A 21,812-nucleotide genomic window follows, 5' to 3' on the forward strand; every position below is an offset into this window, starting at 1 on the left:
GAGAGGGAGATGGCACACACATGTGATTTGGATGCTTATCTTGTTGCTGGGCGGGGAAACATGGAGTGCAATGTGACAGGAAATGTGCACTGAGCCTGCTGGGAAGGGCAGACATATGCAGAGCAGGCATAAAACCATCCTGCCTCAGCTACACCCCCAAGCCGGCATACAGTTCATCATGGAAACGTTCACTTACTTGCTACAGGTGGGAAGGAAATGGTTGTGGTGGTTGTTGTTTGAGACATAGTCTCACTACCTAGGCTTGGCTGGCCTGGAACTCATAGAGATCCACCTGCCTCTGCTTTCCAAGTGCCGGGATAAAAGATGTGTATCACTGGAGGACGGAGCTGAGAGAACATGGCGGTGGATGTCAAGATTCCTCTCTGCACACATTACAGGTTGTTATGACTACTCTTAAGGGATGGATGTGTACAGGATTTTGTGCAAAGTATATCTTATCAATTGGATCAGAGGGGAAAAGAAAGATGTGGGTCACTACTCCTGGCAACTGTTTCAAGATGGACTTTATCTCATTTGTATGACTAATTTTTAAGAACTATTTGATGAATTATTGTGTGTCACACCATTTACATTAGTCCTGCTCCTAGGCGTCACTTCTCTGCCCCTGAGCTTAGGTAACTGAGGTGATGTACAAGTGTCACCATACCCTTTCACAGAATACTTTCTCACAGAGCAGACAGCCTTCAATATTGGGTCTGCCATCCTGGTTCCCAGTTTCTGCTCAGGGCCACAGATCCCTTTGTATGCCATTCCACCTCTCCTAGCACTCCCAATCTGAACCAGAACACCCACAGAGTAGAACACAGGCAGAGAAGGCACCGACTAGGCTGCTAAAGGTAGGGGAAAGGTGTGTCTGGTAGGGAGGGGGTCACTGAGTTTCTTCATCCTTTGTCATCTAAACCAGACCAAGTAGATTTGAACCACGTTTGCGTTCACTGAAAAGCAGTGCACACCCCACTACTTGGGTTCTTTTGCCAAGAGCTCACACACCATGGTTTGGGGAGGTCACGACTTCAAGCTGTACTCTGTATCCACGATCGTATGCAAAGTCTCCTTTGCCCCAGTTTCTTTGATTATCTGGCTATAGAATATGGAAGACTTTTCAGAACTGAACAGCATCGTTTCTGGTATTTTAAAGCCCCCACCCTCCCCTCATCTGCAGGGGAGGGTGTCTCCTGGATTGGAGAGTGGGCTGAGCATGGTATCTTAGCAGAGCAGTCGGTTTCGGGAGAAGCAGGAAGACTGCCACTGCCTTTACTCTGAAAGCCCAAGGGTGGTGAGCTGCTGGGTAGAGAGCCATATTGGCACTCAGGGTGAGGCCGGGTGCTGTCTCAACGGCCTGGTGGGAAAGGTTCTGCAGGAGACCACAGGCTAAACAGGATGTATGCGTTTCTGAGGCAAGGGCTAAGTCACAGAATCCTTCCAGAAATCTCTTCAGGACCTCAGGGAGGACACAAAGCCCCATCCTCCTAGCACCCTGGTCCCTGGCTGCCATTTAAATGTTGAGGTAATTGTAAAATAAATAAACATTTTCTCCACTGTAAACACGAGGAAGTCGTTCCTAAGTATTGTTGGCAACATACCCTTCCCTTCCAGAGAAAGGAGAAAACACGGCAGAAGACGGCATAAACCTTCTGTTCCAACTGAGAAGAAGATTGAAACTCAGGAAAACTAAGTATTTCTGACGAGCCAGAGGGTACTTCGGCTTCTAGAGGGATGGTATCCAAGAAGGGAAGTTCCTGCTGTGGCTCTAGGTCAGAGAAATTCCAGGGACAGGGGAGGATTTTCACAGGGACACAGGGGTCGTGTTATCTCTCGTGTGGCAATAGTCACAGGATGGCTTTGTGTCTCTGGTGGGAACCGTCACTGTGATCGCTTTAAGTCCTAGAGGGAACTGTCACTATAAAGGGACTCTGCTGTGCCTTTTCCAGAAGCCAGGAGGACGCTGTGTCTCTGAGGCTGATGAGAAGTCTTCCTGTCAAGTCCAGTATCTAGTTCCTCAGTGAGCCTCATCTTAAAATGCCCCGGGCTGCACCAAGCCTTGCCCCATGTCTTTCCTCTTTCTTCTCCTGGAGCTGCCCCCTTAGAGTCCCATTGAATGAGAGGTGAGACCCACAGTGCGTTCCAGTAAAGAGCGGAACAGTGTTCTCCTCTCTGGCCCTTCTCCGATCATTTCTAATAAGCCCGTTTATTAATGAATTGGAACACCTCCAACCAAGGCATTAGATAAGTCTCTAATGCTGAGTTTCTTTTTTATGTGCATGAATGCTTGCATGCACATGTGCCTGGCCGCAGCACCCGTGGAGGCCAGGAGAATGCACAGGGTCCCCTGGAACAGGAGTGACATTCTTACTGTTATTTTTGAGACAGGATCTCACTATACAGCTCTGGCTGGCCTTAAACTCAGAGTTCCACTTATCTCTGCCTTCCAGGAGCTGGGATTAAATGTGTGCTTCATCATGCCTGGCCAGAAGTGTTCTTAACAGCTAAACTTTCTTTTCAGACAGGATACTGGTTTTCTTAACATTAGCAACATCTTCGGGCCAAGTGATGCTTGCGTGTAGAGTGCCCCGCAATCTGTAGGACGCTTGTTTGGTCTCCCCAGTCTCCCAGTCTATGCGGGTACAAGCAAGCTGTCTGGGAGAGGGAGGTAGTGGTCTCCTAGTCTACTGGTGACCATCCTGGATGGAATTGCAAAGTAGCTCACTCACTCACGTTTTGAGACCCTCTGCTCAGAATGGTTCCAGGTAGGCAGGGAAGACCTGAGAGGGGAGGGAAAGGTAGTCTACACTCTGAGGTGTGTGCTCCTCAGAATGAGGGGCTGTAAGGATGTGCCAAGCAGAAGATGTGACAACACATAGGAAATGAGGTTGTGAGTGCCACCCACCACTGCCTCCTCGGCAAACTCAGTGAGCTCCTAGCAGCAGACCGCAAGTGGGTTTCCTTATAGGGGATCAGTGTGCATGCTGCGGAGGCCAGCAGACGAGGTGTTTACAGAAGCAGCCCTGGGGACTGTCAGGAACTATTAGGAGGCTCGGGGCGCATATGAATTGTGCTTTGTATGTCCGAGCCAATTTTACTCAGACTAGTAAGAAGTAAATAAATGGTTTCTCTTTTCCTAGAGCTCAAAACCCTTTATCAGAAGATTAATGGGGACCAGGTGGCCAGGTCAGTTGTGACTGGCAGACAAGAATGTATGTTGGCTGAATGTGTGGCCAAGACGTCTAGCTCCGTATCCTAGCCCTCTTCTCTGACTTGATGAACGCTCTTGGGGAGATTACTCACCTTTAGGCCATTGTCCTCTTTATGGACAGACAGACAGACACAGAGAACTGAATAAGACCAAAGCTAGAAGCACATTTAGAAGAAACTGCCCCTCAGATCTCAGGATTGGAGGACTCAGGACCTTGCCACCATCTGCTTCTATCTTCTTGATTTTCGATACATAAGTCACCACATCATGGTGAAACTTGGCCTATTTTGAAAGACACACATTCAATTTAGGGGCAGCTCAGACTTGGATATAATATAGATGGGCTGTATTTATAATTCTACGTGTTCCTGTGCCCTTCCACACAGGCGGCCCTGACCACGTCAGGCAGCAGTTGTGGTGTGCAGTCTCCCTTGTCTCCTTCCTAGGCTGAGCCATCGATCTCCTTAACTCCTCCTTGTGCAGAGAATGAAGAGTTTTTTGAAGTAAATTCTTTTTTTTTTTCCTTTTCTTTTTTTCGGAGCTGGGGACCGAACCCAGGGCCTTGCGCTTGCTAGGCAAGCGCTCTACCACTGAGCTAAATCCCCAACCCCTTGAAGTAAATTCTTAAGTGGGCGTAGAGACTGGGGACACACACACACAGGGTTCGTTTAAAGGTCTGAGGAGATTTTTTTTATCCTGGAAGGGGAGGCTGGGTGTGGTTTTCAATTTGCCTTCACCTCACCCTACACAATGAGAACTTTTAATAGTGGATGTAGTCACTTGTGAACAGCATGGAGCAAGGGAAAGTTGCCGAGAAGTACAAACAGCACATCACAGCCTTGCCTCAGTTTCCATAAGGAATATGTCCCAGGACTGGAGGGCTAGTTATCTGGCCTCTAGGTTTCGTGGGAGCCCAGTCTCTATCTGTGACATCGTTCTCTCCTTTGTAGCAAGTTTGTCTTCTCTGTTTCCTTTCAGTCCTGTTCGGGATACACGCCCAGTCCCCAAGACCTGTTGTGCTCTTACCTAGGACCCCACTTTGCTCACAGCCTGGGCCAAAGGCAATCAAATCAATGATCTGGAGTAAACTAGACCTGTCTCTGGAATCATAATTGACATTTGGATGTAGTAACTCAGATTCACAAGTGCTTGGCCCCGAGGTACCCATAAACCTAGGATTGTGGGCACTGTCCCCAACTCTGCAGAGCAATTGGGAATGGCCATCAGAGACGATAGGGAACTGAGGTAAGACACTGACTCAGGAGGCTGAAAGAGCTCCTGGTGGCTTTCCTAATACTGGCTTCAGATATTTAAGAAGCCCCATCCCCTTGAATTTATCACGGACCATAGAATCTTTCATTAAATTCTGTCTTGAACAGCCTTGGGTTGATGAAGGCAGGCTGGAGCACCCTATTCAGGGAAGGCGGCCACACCCACTGTTTCCGTCTGGGGTCAGGCATGGGTGATGTGTGTCTTCCCGCCTCCCCTCCCCTAAAATAGTACCACACTCCCTAATGGAAAAGTTAAGATTTCTAGGGATGAGTTTTCAAATACCCCAGAGAAACTGGGGGTGGTTTGCAAGATATTTAAGTTAACTTCCTGGCTGAAGAATTCCAGAGGGACCAGAACTTCCTAGAATGAGCCTCTGGGCTGCTAGATAGGGATGCAGCTTGGATAGAGGTGGGAGTCACTGCAACCTCAGATAAGAACCCAGCTATGTTTGACTCACAGCCACAGTTGCTCGGTCTACACAACTGCCCTGAATTTAAAGACAGGGCTGTTGTCTCTCCTGGGTTCCTTTCCCTTCTGCTTGCCTCTTTGTGAATGATGAGCCCTTGAGGCTGCTTTCTTGGGATGAACTGACCTTGTGTCCAGAGAAAACTCTGACTATCCTGCTTTGGGTCAGAGGTGTTCTTAAGGCTGCTTTAGTTGTCAAAGGCAAACAGATCATCAGAATGGTGCTCAGGCACAGTGACCGATGATGCCGGGCAGACAGAGCACACTTCTGACTCTTGATCCAGTGGTGGTCTCTCCTCAGGCTCCGTGTGTGTGATGAGTGCATGGGCTGTGCCTAGGGTGAGCTTTTAGTTTATTTTGGTGTCAGGTCATGACAGTTAAAGGGGGAGGAGGGGATTGGCCAGGCCTAAACCAAGTTGTTGCTTTTCTTTGAGGTGGAAGGTGAAGGGACGGGTTTCATTCCTGTGCTGCATTGACCCCTAGGCCTGGGAGGGTAGTTGTGGGTCCATAGACCTTTCTTCTTTGAAAGCTATTGGGAGCTGCAGTGTCATCCTGACAACGGAAACTCACTGGGCCCTTTCTAGCCCTGTTCCTCACTTTTCCTCTCTATGCGGACCACACTGGATAAGACTGCCAAATAAACTAGGCGTGGTAGCCTGGACCTTTAGTCCCAGTACTTAGGAGGCAGAGGCAGGCAGATGTAGAAGTTTGAGGCCAGCCTGAGCTACATATCGAGTTGCAGGCTAGCCATGGCTACCTAGTGAGATTATGTCTCAAGTGAAGGAAAAGATAGAGATTGCCAAACACTTTCTAGTCATTGCCAAACCCACAGACTCCCCTCCCCCACTCATGACTGGCCTTTGCTCTGTAGGGTTTCTGCTCCTGGCACAGGGCCCATCTATGGGATAGACCATGACTTAGCAGGAAGCTAAGAATCCAAAGTCCAGAGCCCCACAACCCTAAGTACTTCCTTCATCATTGTTGTCTCTGAGACCGGCGAGGGCCCTCCACAGAGTGGGAGTTCCCTACTGGTCTTTATCAGGACCGCTCTTCCTGACCGTATTTAGAATGTGGGTATTGCACTTGGCTTTATTGAGGAAAACATCTCAGAGCTAAAAACAACAACAAAAACCTCCAAAGACCAAAACCCCCTGGAAACCCACAGCTTCCAATTGTCCACAGCTGTATCCCAAACACTGGTGCTAATAGCAGGCTTGGTCATGTGACATTTTGCTCATGGACATGGGTAATAATTTGGATTGTTTGAGTTCTGCCTTTGAAAGCTACCGGCAAATCAGAGAGTGAGTTTTTTCAACCAATAAAAACCTGGAAATTTTCAGGAAGCAGATTAAACAGAAAGACATTGCTCCCCACTAGGTGTGCTGGGTGCAGCGTTTAGCATTAGCAAAGCCTGTCGGGGTTTTGCTTATACGTGAGGCATTCTGCTTGGGATGGAGTGGCTACATGGGTGCGAGAAGCCGTGAGTGGAAGCCAGCAGTGCCGTTCGTTGCCTTCAAAAAGAAGGCTAGCGTCTGCAGGGCAGGACGAGAGGATGATGTATCTGCCACACCTTCCAAGAGTCTACCTATTTCAGAACATGCCTCTGTGGCCTAGCTGAGTGGCAAACTTTCCTCCAGAAAGCAAATTCATGAAAAGACAAAGCAGCTCGAAATGCTCAAGCCTTTCTTTGCAGGCTGGGAATCCCGGGAAGATGGGCGCGAGCCAAACCTGATGACATACAGAAAAACAAGCAGCCGAGGCCAGAGAGGAACTGCTGGTGTTCTTGGCAGAGCCCCATGCAAAGGTTGTGACCAAACATGGTCATCAGTCCCCTGTTCGGAGAAGTCCAGTCTTCCAGTTATCTTTAAGGATATTGGGAATGCTATCCCAGGCTTCCTGAAGTTGAGGATGTCCCCAGGTGTCCAGCACCATTTCCAAGGGATAGAACAGTCCTCTGAGCACCCACGTGTCCTGCTCCTTGGCATGGAGAAGAGACACACATAGCTGGGGCAGGTACTGCCAACTGGGCTGTGGGAGGTCAGCGTGGCCCTTGGCCTCCAAAGAAAAAAGGGAGGAGAAGAGTCGTGGTTAGGCTGGTAGTCAGAGCCAGGGGCTGCAGAGGCCAGCCACTGAGGCACTGTTGCCTTGCCAAAGGAACTCAGAGGGACAAACTGAGGTAGGCCCAGAAAATAGTGAGCATGCAATTCCAGTGACCAGAAAGCACGCTGCGAATGGCCGAAGCCTCTTACTCCCTCACCAAGCAGGCTCCAGGAAGCAGACAGAAAGGAGCTATTTCTCAAAGATCCATAACTGGCAGGGCTGCAGCATGGATCTGGACCAGAGGAGAATCCATATTCCAATTTGAATCCAGACTTGTTGGGTGTGGGGGAGAGAGTGATTTCCTGCCTAGAGCTGAACACATTGCCGTCACCCTCAACAAATCACATCGGCGAGCATAGTGTTTACTTCCACACTCAGGAGACTGAGGAAAGTCTCCTCAAAGTGACTCGCAACACATCGGCGGTCAGCTGCCCCAGACTGGCGAAGACAGCATCACCACAAAACAAGGACCTGCCTACCACGAAGAAATCCGCAGAGCTGAAGCACAACATTAAAAGTCAAGATTATCCTCATAAAAATTGTTTTTATTTGCATATCTACCATGCAAGGGCAGGGTCCTAGGCAAGTGACGAGTTAGTCCCCACTGGTAAAATGAGCCAATTTGAGCTGAATTAAAGTACATAAAGGCAGGCTTATTGCAAAGTCGCTGTCAGGCAAGCTCATTGGACCCAAAGAATGAGGTCAGGAAGTCACCGTGGGTTGGAGGACAGAGGGGAAGGAGAGGAGAGGAGAGGAGAGGAGAGGAGAGGAGAGGAGAGGAGAGGAGAGGAGAGGAGAGGAGAGGAGAGGAGAGGAGAGGAGAGGAGAGGAGAGGAGAGGAGGGGAGGGGTGGGGGAAGGGAGGAGGAAGGGGGACAGGGAGGGGGAGAAGAGGAGGAGGGGGAGAATATGAGAGAATGAGAGAACAAGAGAACTTGCACATGCAGGGAGAGAGAGAAAATTCAGAGAGAGGGAGAGAGAGGAGAGTGGGACTAAAATGTCTGGATTGTATAGGGAAGAGGTCCTGGAAGAAGGGAAGCCAGGCCCTCTTTGGTACATTAAATAGGCACCTCAGCCACTTGTCCCAGGTCTGAGACCTGACCGTGAGAACAGGCAGCAAGGAGGAAGCACACTTGGAATGGGATTGCTAAACTTGAGCTCTCACAAGGGAAAAAAAATGGCACCCAGAGTCAAGTGAATCACAGGCCTCACCTCAAGAAACAGCTGGAGAAGCACAGAGAAGAGTCGGGAGGTTAGGAGTGGGGGCCAAAGGCAGGGAGAGAGAACTCGGGAGAGAGAGTGAGTCCATAAAACAACTTTCCCAGGGACAGAAATGTGACTCATCAGACCGAAGTCCACGGAGGAAGCAGGAGACTGTGAACCCCGAGAATCCCTGGGGAGAGAGGACACCTGTAGAAACCAAGGGTTTGGCTTTGGACCTTATGATCTGGTAGAGGGCCTAGGCCCGGTGAATTGGCTGAGTGGAGATGGCACTTAACCTCCTTTCTTGCAGGGGAAAAGAGAAAGAGAAGTTTTATTGATATCAAAGCCAGAGGGGCCAAAAGGGCCCCAGACGGCATCACATACTCAGGCAAAAGCAGCCTGTGGGCCAGCGCCAGGAATCTCCTTGGTTCTGTCTGCAAACAGCCCAGACCTGTCTGTTCAGGACGTTGTCACCATAACCACTCAGCCCTCCTCACAGGGACTCCTGCAAGCCAGGTGTGCCACGCCATGTCTCCCAGAGCCTCCATAAACAGCTCATCTAAGCAAGGCCTTCCTCAAGGAGGGATGAGTCACAGTTAGAAAGGAACCGACGTGAGATCTGTATTAGGATAGAATAAATGAGATCTATATTAGGATAGAATAAATGAAATAAGGAAGCTTCCATGCAAGCTTCTAGGGGAAAGAAGCAGTCGGCAATCCTACCCAGCTACGAACCACAACCGCCACCATTATGGCACAATAACACTAAAGGGCCCAGTAGTGGCACAAATTCCTGGGCTGTAACCTATACTTTCTACTGAGATTTAAGATCCACTCCACGAGAGGGAAGACATGACAGGTACTGGAAACCTAGTCAGCACCTCAGGGCTGTTGAAGCCATGGATCTTGGAGGAGAACCACTACTTTACTAAATGAGCACCATCCCTACACTCTTAACGGCTGTCCTCACACCCACAGACAGCCCTCATCTAGGGAGCTTCTCTTTACAACATACAGAGTCGTACAGAAAACCACGACCCATACAAATGCAGACTTGTGGAGCCCAGCGCCGACAGACACGTCTGCAGTGCAACTTCTGCACCTAAGCTCAGGATCATTTACAGAAGAGGGAGCGGAAAGACCATGTGAGCCAGAGCATGGGGGAGTTTGCTATGAGATGGTGTCTCCTAGCAATGCCAGAAACTAAACCCATAAAGTCTCACCAACACAATGACAAAGTCAACAATACAGATGCTAGCCTTGACGGGGAAGGCCTAGGAGGCCTCAGCCCTACTCAAGGAACTACAGGCAGCTAAGGAAGGCTGAGAGCAGGAGAGAAAGCCTTCCCCAGGGAAGAGCACACCAACTGGGGATCCAATACCAAGTGGCCAGTCCTGAAAACATATGTATAAGTAACATTATATAGACATTATATATATATACATGTAAACGCATATGTGATATATATTTGTATAACATATATATATATATAACAACAATTTAAAAAGAGGTCATAAATTTAAAAGAGTGCAAGGAGGGTTTATGGTTTGTTTGGAGGAAAGGGAAGAGGAAAATTACAATTATAGTATAAACCCAAGAAACAAGTTAAAAAGTTGAAATGAGGGTTGGGGATTTAGCTCAGTGGTAGCAAGCGCAAGGCCCTGGGTTCGGTCCCCAGCTCCGGAAAAAAAAGAAAAAAGGAAAAAAAAAAAAAGAAAAAAGAAAAAGTTGAAATGAAAGAAAAAACAAAACGAATAGCAGTGAGGAGAGGTAGAGACCCAGGAAAGGAGAGACGCAGCAGCGTACCCCTGAGGTACAGACATCGCCTCCACACGAGGCCCAGCCAACAAGGGCGCACGGACTCGTTATGAAAGCCTTTGAAGGAAAGCGAGCGCAGACAGAAAATACGGTGCAAAGGTCAGTAGTGTGCGCTGAGTGAGCTCAGCTCCCCCGCTGAAGGGAGACAATACAGCTCGCCGTCCCTGTATAATAGCAGAATACGTAAAATACAGAAAGCTTCCATTACCCACAGTAAGCCCTGCTTTTCCCCGCCTTCCGTGTTTTCCTGCTCACGTGGCCTGGCGCAGCCAGGGGTTTATTTCTATGGCCTGTCACACTGCCATTGTGAAGCAGCGTATAAATAGAATTACGGAGTGTGGAGATTTCGCTGTCTGCCTTCATCCCCTCGCTGTGGTGCTTTTGAGCGTCTCCTTTGTTGGCGCAGGTGAATTTAGTCTTGAAGCAAGAGGAAACACCTGCGGGTGACCTGGCTGGGCGGAAGCTTGACCAACTGATATACGCAAGGAATCATGGGAAAACGCCAATCAGCCCTATATTTGTTTCTCAACTAGAGCGGATCAAGCAGCCACAGGAGTGTCTGGTTGAAGCCACAGTGAGGATGGTGCAGGTGTGTGGGCGAGCGTGTTAGAGCCTGGACGTTCTAACCTGGTTTTTGTTACTGTGATAAAACATCGACCACAACCAAGTAGGAGTGGAGAGGATTGATTTCAATTGATGACTTCTTTGTCAAAGATGAAATGTCTATAGGTGTGAGGGTTTATTTCTGGGTCAACCTGTCTGTCTCTGTACCAATACCATGCAGTTTTTTTTTTTAAATCACAATTGCTCTACAGGACAGCTTGAGGTCAGGGATGGTGATTTCCCCCAGAAGTTCTTTTATTGTTGAGAATTAGTTGTTTTGGCTATTCTGGGTTTTTGTTTGTTTGTTTTTTGTTTTTCCACATCAAGTTGAGAATTGCTCTTTCCTTGTCTGTGAAGAATTGTGTTGGAATTTTGATGGGGATGGCATTGAATCTTTAGATTGCTTTTGGTAGGATGGCCATTTTTACTATGAGATCTTTCCATCTTCCGAGGTCTTCTTCGATTTCTTTCTTCAGGGACTTATGGGTTACAGTCTCTCATCTACGGGGTCCAGGACTTCAGGCTTCAGGTGTGTGTGGTTCCAGGTGACTTGGAAGGCTCCAGGTGTGGTTCCAGGTGACCTGACAGGCTCCAGGTGTGGTTCCAGTTGACCTGGCAGACCCAGAGCTGCTCCTGTTTTATAACTGACAGTCTCCCTCTCACTGACCCCTCAATGTCTCGCTCCTGATCAATCCATCCTAGAACCATCCACAAGCATCTCTTGGAACTTGACAACTGAGCATGCTCGTGAATGGACAATGTCTCTGCCGAGCAGTCTGTGTCATTGGGTGGTAGTAGCACAGTGGAGGAGATAGGTGAGAGTTAAAGAGCTGTTCCTCAGGCCCAGGTCCACCTGAGAGGGATAACAGCATTGCAGTATCCCGTGCCCAGCCTCTGTCCAACCCTGCATCTTCCCTGTACTCTGAACATCCTACTCGGTGGGCTGAGGGCCTGGAAAGCACCTGCTCAGTGCGAGCCAAAGGGCTTTGCCCTCCTTTCGAGCAGGCAGCACACAGGCTTTCTGCTGTTGAAACACTAGCACGCACTCGGGGGGTGGACACGGCTACCAAGGTGTGATCCTCCGCAAGGACAGGAGGCCAGATGGCCTGTCAGCAGCAATCAGCTTCAACCCACTGGAGTGCAGCAGTGTGTAATTAAAAAGAACAGCAGGCTCTGGCTAGCAGCACTGGGACCAAGCATTTGGCTTTTGGGAGGGGAGGAGGGAGAGCGGGCGGCTGTGCTGGATGACATCCTGAAGCAGGGCGTTGTTAAAGATTCTCTGTGCTATGTAGAAATAGTGCAAGACTGGCCCCATGGAGCCTCTGACATGCTTTCTTCCAGCAGGGATGCATGCGAGGCAACAATGTATGTATGTATGTATGTATGTATGTATGTATGTATGTATGTAGCACGTGTGACCAGCGATATACTCTTTCTCCGTGTCTTTGTCTCGCTCTTGTTCTTGAAACAGGGCCCTGTTCTGTAGTCCAGGCATGCTTGACACTCAACATGAAGCCCCAACGGCCTCAAGCATGGAACGACCCTCTTCCTTCAGCCTCCCAAGTAACGGTGAGCCACCAAGTCGAGTTCTAAGTTCTTTCTTCTTTTAAGAAATGGTGGCACGATGAGCTCTGAAGAAAGAACAAGCTACAAACTCATGGGGACGGCCCTGCCAGGACGTCCTGGAGCTGCCTCTCCAGTGCCTGGAGCAGCCCAGCACTCGAGGCACCAGGGAGCTGGGAGCTTGGGCCGAAGGGGCAGCAGACGCTGCAGAACGCACTGGGCTCTGGTCAGCATGCAGGCCCGGATCGACATTCCAAGATTTCCTCCCACTCTGTCTTCACAAGTGGGTCCTCCATGGTCGAAACACCACAGCGTTTGAAGTTGAAGAACAAGCAAACGAAAGGTTTGATGTCTGACGTTCAGAGTGAACAAAGTGTACCAGGGGAGGCAAGATGTCCCTTCGGACACTGAAGAACTGCTACACCCCCATGCAGAGATGGGCCACGTGTAAGACTCCTGACTAGCCCGAGTGGCGATCGTTTGGTGTCAGTTCTCGGCTGGCTATCACTGTTATTTTGGTGGTCAGCTGGATGCAGACTCTCTTATTTGAGGAAAAAGATTAAAACAAAACACTGGGGAATCAATAGTCTGAATGAGGTAAGTGTTTTCTGTGTCAGTGTATCATAGGACTTGGAACTAACTGTATTTGCTCACTATGTTTGGAGAGAGACATACAAAGTAACCAAACCAATACAAAACAGGTGAGGTAGCAAAACACACTGGCAGGTGAAGGAGTAACAAAGGAGTAACACGGACAGCTCGGTGCCAGTAGCCAATCGATCCTCTTTGACAGGGATCGTGGTAGCCGAAAAAGGGAGATCGATGTACAGTTACCTGGGGACATTGCTGTCATGGAGAGCCGTGAATGACAAAGTCCTTGGGCCGTAGAGAGTCTACTCTGCTTAAGGAATGCCACAGAGCCATGTAGGCCTGGACTAGTAGGAAGATGTTGAGGGGAGGAGGTTGGGAGAACAGAAGCTGCTCAGCCAGCATCCGTCTATACGCGTGGGGGAACAGTCCAGGGTCTTCGCAGAGGATTTACGCTGCCTGTGGAACATTCACATCCTGTGTCCCGTATGATGGGAGTCTGAACCTAGCAAAAGTTATGGAGCCCCAGCTGGTCTTTGATGCTGCTCGCTGCTGTCAACACTTAAACATGGCATTTTAGCTCAAGGTCTGTCCTTCCCATAGGTCCTCTTCTCCGGTTGACTTTCCGTCCTTCTGGCTGGCTCGAGTCGCTCATCTCGTGGGCACAAAGTGCAGCTCTTGCTCCAGAGGAAGTAGGAACAGTTTATTCTGAGCCAAATCTGAGTACCACAGTGCAGGGAAATCGATTCAGGTTGCTCCAAAGGATATGTTGCACCAGGGCAGTGGTTTTGCAAAGTCTTTATAGGTGTAGAATAAAAGACAGTTAGAAATCAAGGCTTTTGATAGACACGTTAGCGGGGACACCGGGTGGGTGATTGACAGGAAAGCAGGGCCCTCAGATGCCGTCTGGTGACGTGCTTGTCTTTCTGGCTGGCAGAAGGTGGTGTTCTGCTAAATTAATACATCCCAATGCTTTAGCTTGATAGTTGAAAGGACTCAGGCACGGGGGAGGGAGGGACACTAAATAGCGATTAAGGGAACTAATGACAGCCCCAAATAATTCTGACTCTAGATCTGCCACCTTCCAACTCTCCACAGCAACAGATTTCTAACTGACCAACCAATCTGAAGCATCTTCAACGGAAGTATGGCTGGTCACAATACAGAACTTCGGGCCAACTCAACTCTGCAGACAGCTGGGGCAAGAAAGACAGGACAGTCCCCACAGACTACGCTGTGATGGATCAAGTCACAGCTGGAGGCACATGTGGTCTTTTTCCAAGAGGAAGGGACCACTGTTGGCCAGCCCTTTTACAGTCCCGTCAGATTCATGCAGAACCGTAAGGTGGAACCAAACGACACATACTGCCATTCCGTAAAATGCGAGGAGGGGGAGAAGGTTAGCGGCCATCCATCTATCAGTGGGTCCTAGGATTCTGGTGCCTCTCGGTGCCTTTGTTGGGTGGTTGGGGCTCAGACTCCCAAACTGTGGATCACGACCTGTAACTCAATGTGCTGACTGTGGAGTTGTGCTGACTGTAAAAGGTTTTTAAACATGGGGCAACAACAACAACAACAATAACAACAACAGATTAATTCAGAGTCAGATAGGCAGCAGATCTGGTGTTCTGTTAGGATGATTGATTTTAAAAATTGCTGTTTGCTTAGGCTGGAGAGATGGCTCAGTGGTTAGGAGCACTTGCTGCTCCTCCAGAGGACCCAGGTTCTATTCTTACCACCCCTAGAGTGGCTAAGAACTGCAACTCTAATTTCAGGAGACCAGGCATTCTCCTCTTCTGGCTTTCTTGAGCACTGCACAAACATGGTGTACACACACACACACACACACACACACACACACACACACGAAATAAGAAAAAAATCTGCTGTTTAAGCCTCCTGTGGTGGCTCATGCCCTTAAACCTAGTCCTGTGAAGGCAGAGGCAGGGGGATCTCCATGACTTTAATGCTAGCCTGGCAGACATATTGAGTTCCAAGTCAACCTGGGTTACATGGTGAAACCCTGTCTCAAACAACCAAAGATTTGTGGGGCTAGAGAAATAGATCAGAGTCGAGAGTGTGTACTGCTCTTGCAGAGGACCCTGATTCAGTTCTCACAGCACCCGCACAGAGCGACTCACATCTGTCTGAAACTCTATCCACAGGAAGACCTCTGGGCACCACTTGGTTGTGCACCCCCATGCAGGCCTACACCCACAGAGTTAGCAAAAAGTAAATCTTTAAGATTTTCCTCTTGATGACCAGGAATTTATAAAAAAAAAATACACAATGAATGTTGGTCTGGGATTAGAACAAACCTTCTAACCATCTCTGAAATGGTTCTAAACTTATTTTTGCCATTTTGTACTCTACATTTATGCAAAGAAATTCCCTTGGCACTGCTGATTCTAAAAATCAAAATATGTATCAACTCTGAAACTTCAGACACTAAAGGCACTCTGCATCCTGCTGATCAAACATTCAGTCAGGGGTTAATGCTTTACATAAAAACACAGAAGCACCCGCTTCTCATCGGTGTGCAAACTTGCCTTCATCATTAATAAATGGTAACGTGTAAGGGAAAGCTATTTTAAGATAAAATTCTTTATGACTCACTGTCTTTGCGTTTGCTCTGTGCATCTGTCTTATATACCCGCAACACCGGGGGTCGTGTAACATTTTCCCAAGTGACAAGGGACAGAAAGTGTTAAGACTCAGGGAGCCTCGGTCTGGAGGGACACTTGCTGCTCATTCATCAAAGCATGGCAGGAAATGGACGCAGCTCCTCAGGGACAGCCAGACACATTTTGCAAGAACCTCGAGGACTCTAGCCAGCAGGCTGTGCTTCCAGTGAGGAGGTGGCTGGGGCAACCTTCTAAGGACCTCCCCATCCCCATATGCTCTCTCAGCACACTCTCCTCCCAGAAATTTCTTCAGAGTATTTGAAAGGGACAAACAGAAGGAGCTTGAGGCTTAAGCATGGAGCCATCTCGGCAGATCAGGCTCCAAAGCAAGAGTTGCCCTGCCCTCTTCTCCTGGCCAGGGAAGAAGGTATTTAACCAGCAAAACAGCATCCGGGCCTTTTATCCTAGCCTTCTGCAGGAGTCTGAGGGAGCCCACAGAAGCTGGTGGGTGCTCACAGGAGCCCACAGGAGCCCACGTGTCCCACTTGCACTCATTTTGTCTTAGGTCAGGGCACAAAAGGCCTGCCTCCTCCTCTAAACCCCAGGCTGTATTCTAAGACTCCCACCTCCTAAGAGGCCCTGAGAGGCGATGGTGTATCTTGGGGGCATCACTGTGTCCTACTAGAGGGCTCTCCCACTCCTCCTGTCTTAGAATCTAAGTGGATGAGGACAGGCTCAAGAGACTAGGGTGGAGAAGGGCACACTGGGATGAGCCAGTGACCGTAGGCGTTTTACCACAGCTGACATCAGTAGCCTCCAGAACATAAGGTGTTCTGGAGGCCTCAGACCTCTGGAGATTCTCAAACCTCTCAATTTGAGAAAAGATGTATTTATTTTATGTACATGAGTGCCCTGTCTGCATGTACACCTGCATGCCAGAAGAGGGCATCAGTTCTAGATCACACTATAGATGACTGTGAGCCACCAAGTGGTTGCTAGGGATTGAACTCAGGACCATCTGGAAGGTCAGTAGAGATGGGGGGGAGGGGAATGGAGAGGGGGAGGGAAGAGGAAGGAGGAGGGAGATGGAGATAAAGATAGATATAGACTGAGAGATAGACACAGAGACACACATAGACAGAGACTGAGAGAGACAGAGGCAGAGACACACAGAGAGAAGAGAGACAGAGACACAGAGATAGAGAGACAGACAGAGACATACAGAGAGACAGAGACTGAGACAGAGGCAGAGACACACAGAGAGAAGGGAGACAGAGACACAGAGAGACAGAGATAGAGAGACAGAAACAGACACAGAGACACAGAGAGACAGAGACACACACAGAGAGACACACACAGAGACAGAGACTGAGAGAGACAGAGGCAGAGACAGAGAGAAGAGAGACAGAGACACAGAGATAGACAGAGTGATAGAGAGAGACAGAGACACACACAGAGACAGAGAGACAGACGCAGAGACAGACAAACAACACAGCAGTGGGGCCCTGGCAGTTCTATGCCAGCAGAGCCCCAGCCCTGGATCTCCCCGGCTGTGTCTTCATCATTGGATCCCACCCATGGTGAGTCCCTTTCAGTATAGTCAAGCCACCAGGGCAGTGTGACACTCACAGACCTTGAGTTTCTCTGACCTCAGCTTTCCCCCTGAGACATCAAGGGCTGGTACTACCCAGGGCTGTACCCTGCCTGCTAGGTGAGTAAACACGGGTCACACCCTTCCTGTGCAGAGGAGGCTTGGGTTATTACTGAGAGGGCTTGGTTTCTGGAACCGCAGAAGGGGAGAGTGAGGTGACAGTTGCCTCCATGTCATCCGTGGCTCTAAGCATTTCAGTCTGCAGAAAAAAACAAGGATTCCCATTCAGTTATAGAACCCAGGTCCCGTGGATTGTCTCCCGGTCCCTTCCAGTGGTAACATCTTGTAAAACCACAGTATTGGAATTGCCTCTAGTATTGCAAAGGCCAATGACCCACTGAGGTCGCTTTGCCACACATGAATGTGTGTTATGGGTGGGTGGGTGTGTAGTATATAAACATGTATCTATGTAGGTACTGAGTATGCGTGTGAGCATATGTTAGCATATGTGTTCTGAGTATATGCATGTAAGCATGTGTGTACTGAATATGTGAGCCTGTGAGTTCCGGAATTTATACACAGTATATGACCATATGGTATTAGCCTGTACAAGAGTATATGTGCTATGCGAACATGTGTGTGAGCATGTGTAGGCATATGTGTGGTGATGACTGGGTGTAAGCTTTTTGGTGCTTCGTATGTGAGCAGGTGCATGTGAACGTGATAGATGAACATAGTTCTATCATGTATGTGGATGCCTGTCAAAATGCAGGGCATCTCCCGACATCAAGGGCCTCTTCTATTTTTTGTCAGCCACAGCTTCCTCTTTCACTAGCTGTGAGACCATCTGGGCCTGCATCTCGATGGCTCTGCCATTGGAGAACGCTGTGCAAGCAGAGTACACACAGTGGCTGCCCTGGAGACTCCACCCCTACATGGATTTCTTGCATTTTCTTGGAGTTGCCTGAAGCCTTGAGCCTTGATGTGACCAGCGGTATCTGTCTTGTGCTTCCCGCTGTCTGCTTGCTACATGCTGACTGAAGGAGAGGTCAGAGGTCACTTCCGGTTTTGCATTTAACCCTATCTTGTGTGTCTAACATCTTTAAAAAAAAATAATTTCTCCCCGTAGGTGGAGGGACAGATCGTCGAGGTTCTTGTGGTGTAAGGGAATGAGGTCCCAGCTGTCTTCCAGCATAAAGAAGAAGAACATGGAGTACCGGGATCAGTCAGGGCCTTTGCTGTCCATGGGAGGAGGGTTAGTCTCACAGGATAGCACTGCTCTGGAGACATGAAACCGTGAAAACTTTACCCACCCCCCCCCCCCCCCGTGGCCTGTTTTGATGCTTGTAAACCCTTCAGCACTCAGTACATGGTAGCATCAGGGGATGAGAGGTCACTCCTTGCCCTCAGGGAAAATATCCAGTTCTGGTCCAGGTGCTCACGCCATGGTTTAGAGCCTGCCTCACAGCCTGAGCTGTCTAACAGAGATTTGGGGATCATCTAGGGAGACAGGGAATGCTCACCTCAAACCAAAAGACAAGAGAATTGGAGAGGAGCCTACAGAGTGCATACAGACAGCAACTTTCAGTTACTCTTCCTAGCCAAGGGCTCTAACTTTGAGGGGGAAGCAGAATTTATCAGTGCCCTTGCTGTGTCTGCTCCAGAGACCCCACAGCTGCCTCCACTGGGGGCTTTACATTCTTATTAAGCAATCGGGCGGCCCAGTTTGAGGTGGGGAAGGGATGTGCCAGGCCTGAAGTGGGCATGACTCCTGTTTTCTCAGTCTGCCCAAGGCTAGTTCCATAAGAAGGGGGGCTTAGATTCCTCCACGGGGCGGCCGCTGTAGCTATGCACAGGAAGTCTGTGTGCCTCTAGTCTCTTTCTACAGGTCTCTGTCCCTCTTCCCTGGGACAGCTCACTAGCACCCGAGGAACCACACAGGAGGGAACGGGGCTGGGCCTGGCTGGGTGTGTCTGTTGTCTCACAGGCAGGCAGGTCCTAGACACAGCCAAGTGCTTAGGAGAGATTTGTTAAATAAACAAGTTTCTGAAGAGAGCCGAGTGTATATAAACAGGTATAGAATCTTCCAAGACCCAGAAGAAACCGAAACCCTTGTGCTGAAGCACAAGGACATACGTGTATATTTTTGCCCATTTAGGGTTTTTGTGCTGTGCAGCTGGGTCCTTTGCCAGCAATTGGTAACATTTCCCCCCTTGATGTCAACAGCGTTCAGCGACAGTCTTAGATGTTCCTTGCGTTTATTCATTGTATCCCTGGCACCTGGGACAGGGAACACTTGTCTGTCTGTCCGTGCAGGGCTTCCTACGTTCTAGAGTTCTTGTGCAGCTGTAAGCCCGGCCCATATGGGATTCGCACAGGAAGTTCCCATCCTGACCTCTATCAAGCGATTTAAACCCCTTTGTGTAATTTCATGGAGATTTTAAATGGAATAAAAATACTTTCCTGGGCTGTCGTTAAGAAGGTGAGACATAAAGTCTAGGTGTCTGCTTTTTCCAGCAATTTCAAAAGCTATTTGGCTAAGTAGGGTAGAAATACCAAGCTAATTTCACTAAGATGAAAACCATATGGTCACCCCGAGAGACGCGGCACACTATCCCACAGGGGTATCTGCAAACATCGGTTCTATTCCTCCCAGCTCCAGGTAAAGATGCGGGCTCGTGCAAATGATCAGGCTTTTTCTCAGGTGGGCAGGGCCTGCTACACAGATAACGCCTGCATTTCAATGCTCTGCACAGCGGAAGCTCATTCTCCCAGGCGGAGGAGGCACGCACAGCTGCAGCTGCTGGAGGAGCAGGTATGGCCGTCCAATCATCACCGGCGGCCACGAGGGAGCCAGGCTGCTCTGTTTGCGCCTCGTGTTTCAATGTAAGGTTTGAGGCCCCGGCGAGAGAAAACGGAAGAAGGCACGGGTACTCTGGCTGTCCAAAGTAGGGGAGAGGCCTCACCACCTCCATTTATCGAGTCCCTGGCCTGGCTATGATGGGGAGATTGGGAAGTGACCCCTTCACAATCCCACACAGCCTCCTTCCTACCATGGGGCACAGGACACTGTGGTGTAGACATACGTCAGTCACTTGCAGCTTCCTGACAACCATGACCTGGAGCCTATAATTTCGCCAGCATCTCCCCCGTGGCCCACAAGACTACTAGAAGCGGTGTTCCCATGTTCTTTCTAGCTTCCCATGAAACGATTACAAGAAACCCAGACTTGGCCTAGAGTGTATAACCATGTTCCAGTGCCATTTAGGATCTCCCTAGCCTACCTTGTCTCCCTGGCCTGCCTGTTGAATAACCTTGTGGGTACATTTTTGACCCTCCTGCTAAGTTTACCTCTGTGTTCTCATTAGACACACAGCCCATGTAGGATACTTCACCTCTCTGCATTTCTCTTCTGAACTTAGCTCTCAGGAGGCACAGAGCCCACCTCTCTGCTCAGCACCCCAGCTTTCCCCACAAGCTGACATCGCAAGTTCTTCCCTGGAGCGGTAGCTTGGTTGCCTTTAAAAACTACCCTCTCATATGTTGGTCGTTTATCTCATGCTGCCTCAAATACTTTGAAGGGAGATTGATTAGACATGAACGACAGGCAGCTCCTAACGGCTTCATACGCCTCAAGAATTCTTTTCAAGCTTTTTATTGACTCTTCATGATTTTCACACCACACACCCCAATTCCGTTCATCTCTCCATCCCTTTGTGCCTGCCCTCTGCCCTTGCAACCTCCTCCCCACCCTCCACAAAGAAAACAAGATAGAATTTAATAAAACCTTGCCATGGAAGCGGTAGGTGTGTCACAGTGTGTCACACAGTAACCCTTTTGTCCACACATCTTACAAAGGCTCATTGCAGTGAGCCATCGGTCTGGTTCAAGGCTTCTGGCTTCTGCCACCATAGGGGTATCAATACTGTCCCCACTGGTCTGCAAGCCACTCAGATCGGCATATGCTCCCTCAGCAGCACAGCCCTCGGATATTCCCATGGTCACCGGTGGCAGCCCAACCAGGAACATCTGCTTTGCCTTCGGTGGTAACTTGGGCTACAGACATCGACACAGACCCCGGCTGTAGCAGGACCACGGACCCAGACATGAGCCTGGGTGTCAGCCCCAGGACCTCACCGTGACCTCCTCGTATGGGACAAGGCTCCAGTTCCACCTTTCTCCACTGTGTAGGAACCCTTGGCTTTGGTCTCTCCCCCATCTCTCCACCATGCATTTGTCCAGCCTAGTGATGCCGGAGACAAGCACTTGGGTATCTTTCTTCAGGCTGCTGAGGGTCCAAGAAATACTTTTGAGGGGAGCAGAAGGATATTCTATCAAAGAACAAGAAGTAATAGCAAAAGGGGATCATAGGGCCAGGCAGTGGTGGTGCATGCTTTTAATCCCAGCACTCAGGAGGCAGAGGTAGCAGGATCTGTATGAGTTCAAGGCCAGCTTGGTTTACAGACAGTTACAGGACAGCCAGGATTACAAAAAGAAGCCCCTGTCTCGAAAAACAAAACAAAACAAAACAAAACAAAACGGCTCTAAAATTCTATCTCTTAGTCCTTTAAAGCAGCAATTCTCAAAATCTGTGAGTCTCAATCCCCTTGGGAGTAGAACGACCCTTTCGCAGGGGTCTCATGTCAGAGATCCTGCATATCACATACTCACGTTATGATTCATAACAGTAGCAAAGTTACGATTATGAAGTAGCAATAAAAATAATTTTGTGGTTGGGGGAGTCACCACAGAATGAGGAACTGTATTAAAGT

General features: G+C 49.2%; 1 long non-coding RNA gene across 1 annotated transcript; it reads left to right on the forward strand.

Moving 5' to 3' along the window:
* The first annotated feature begins 10,210 nt into the window (after positions 1-10,210).
* On the forward strand, positions 10,211-15,441 carry LOC120097558 (uncharacterized). The gene is made up of 3 exons (XR_005495086.2): positions 10,211-10,660; positions 12,146-12,834; positions 13,924-15,441. It is a non-coding gene; the product is annotated as an uncharacterized LOC120097558 (long non-coding RNA).
* The last annotated feature ends 6,371 nt before the right edge of the window (positions 15,442-21,812 follow it).

This window comes from Rattus norvegicus, chromosome 16, assembly GCF_036323735.1.
Source record: "Rattus norvegicus strain BN/NHsdMcwi chromosome 16, GRCr8, whole genome shotgun sequence".
NCBI lineage: Eukaryota > Metazoa > Chordata > Mammalia > Rodentia > Muridae > Rattus > Rattus norvegicus.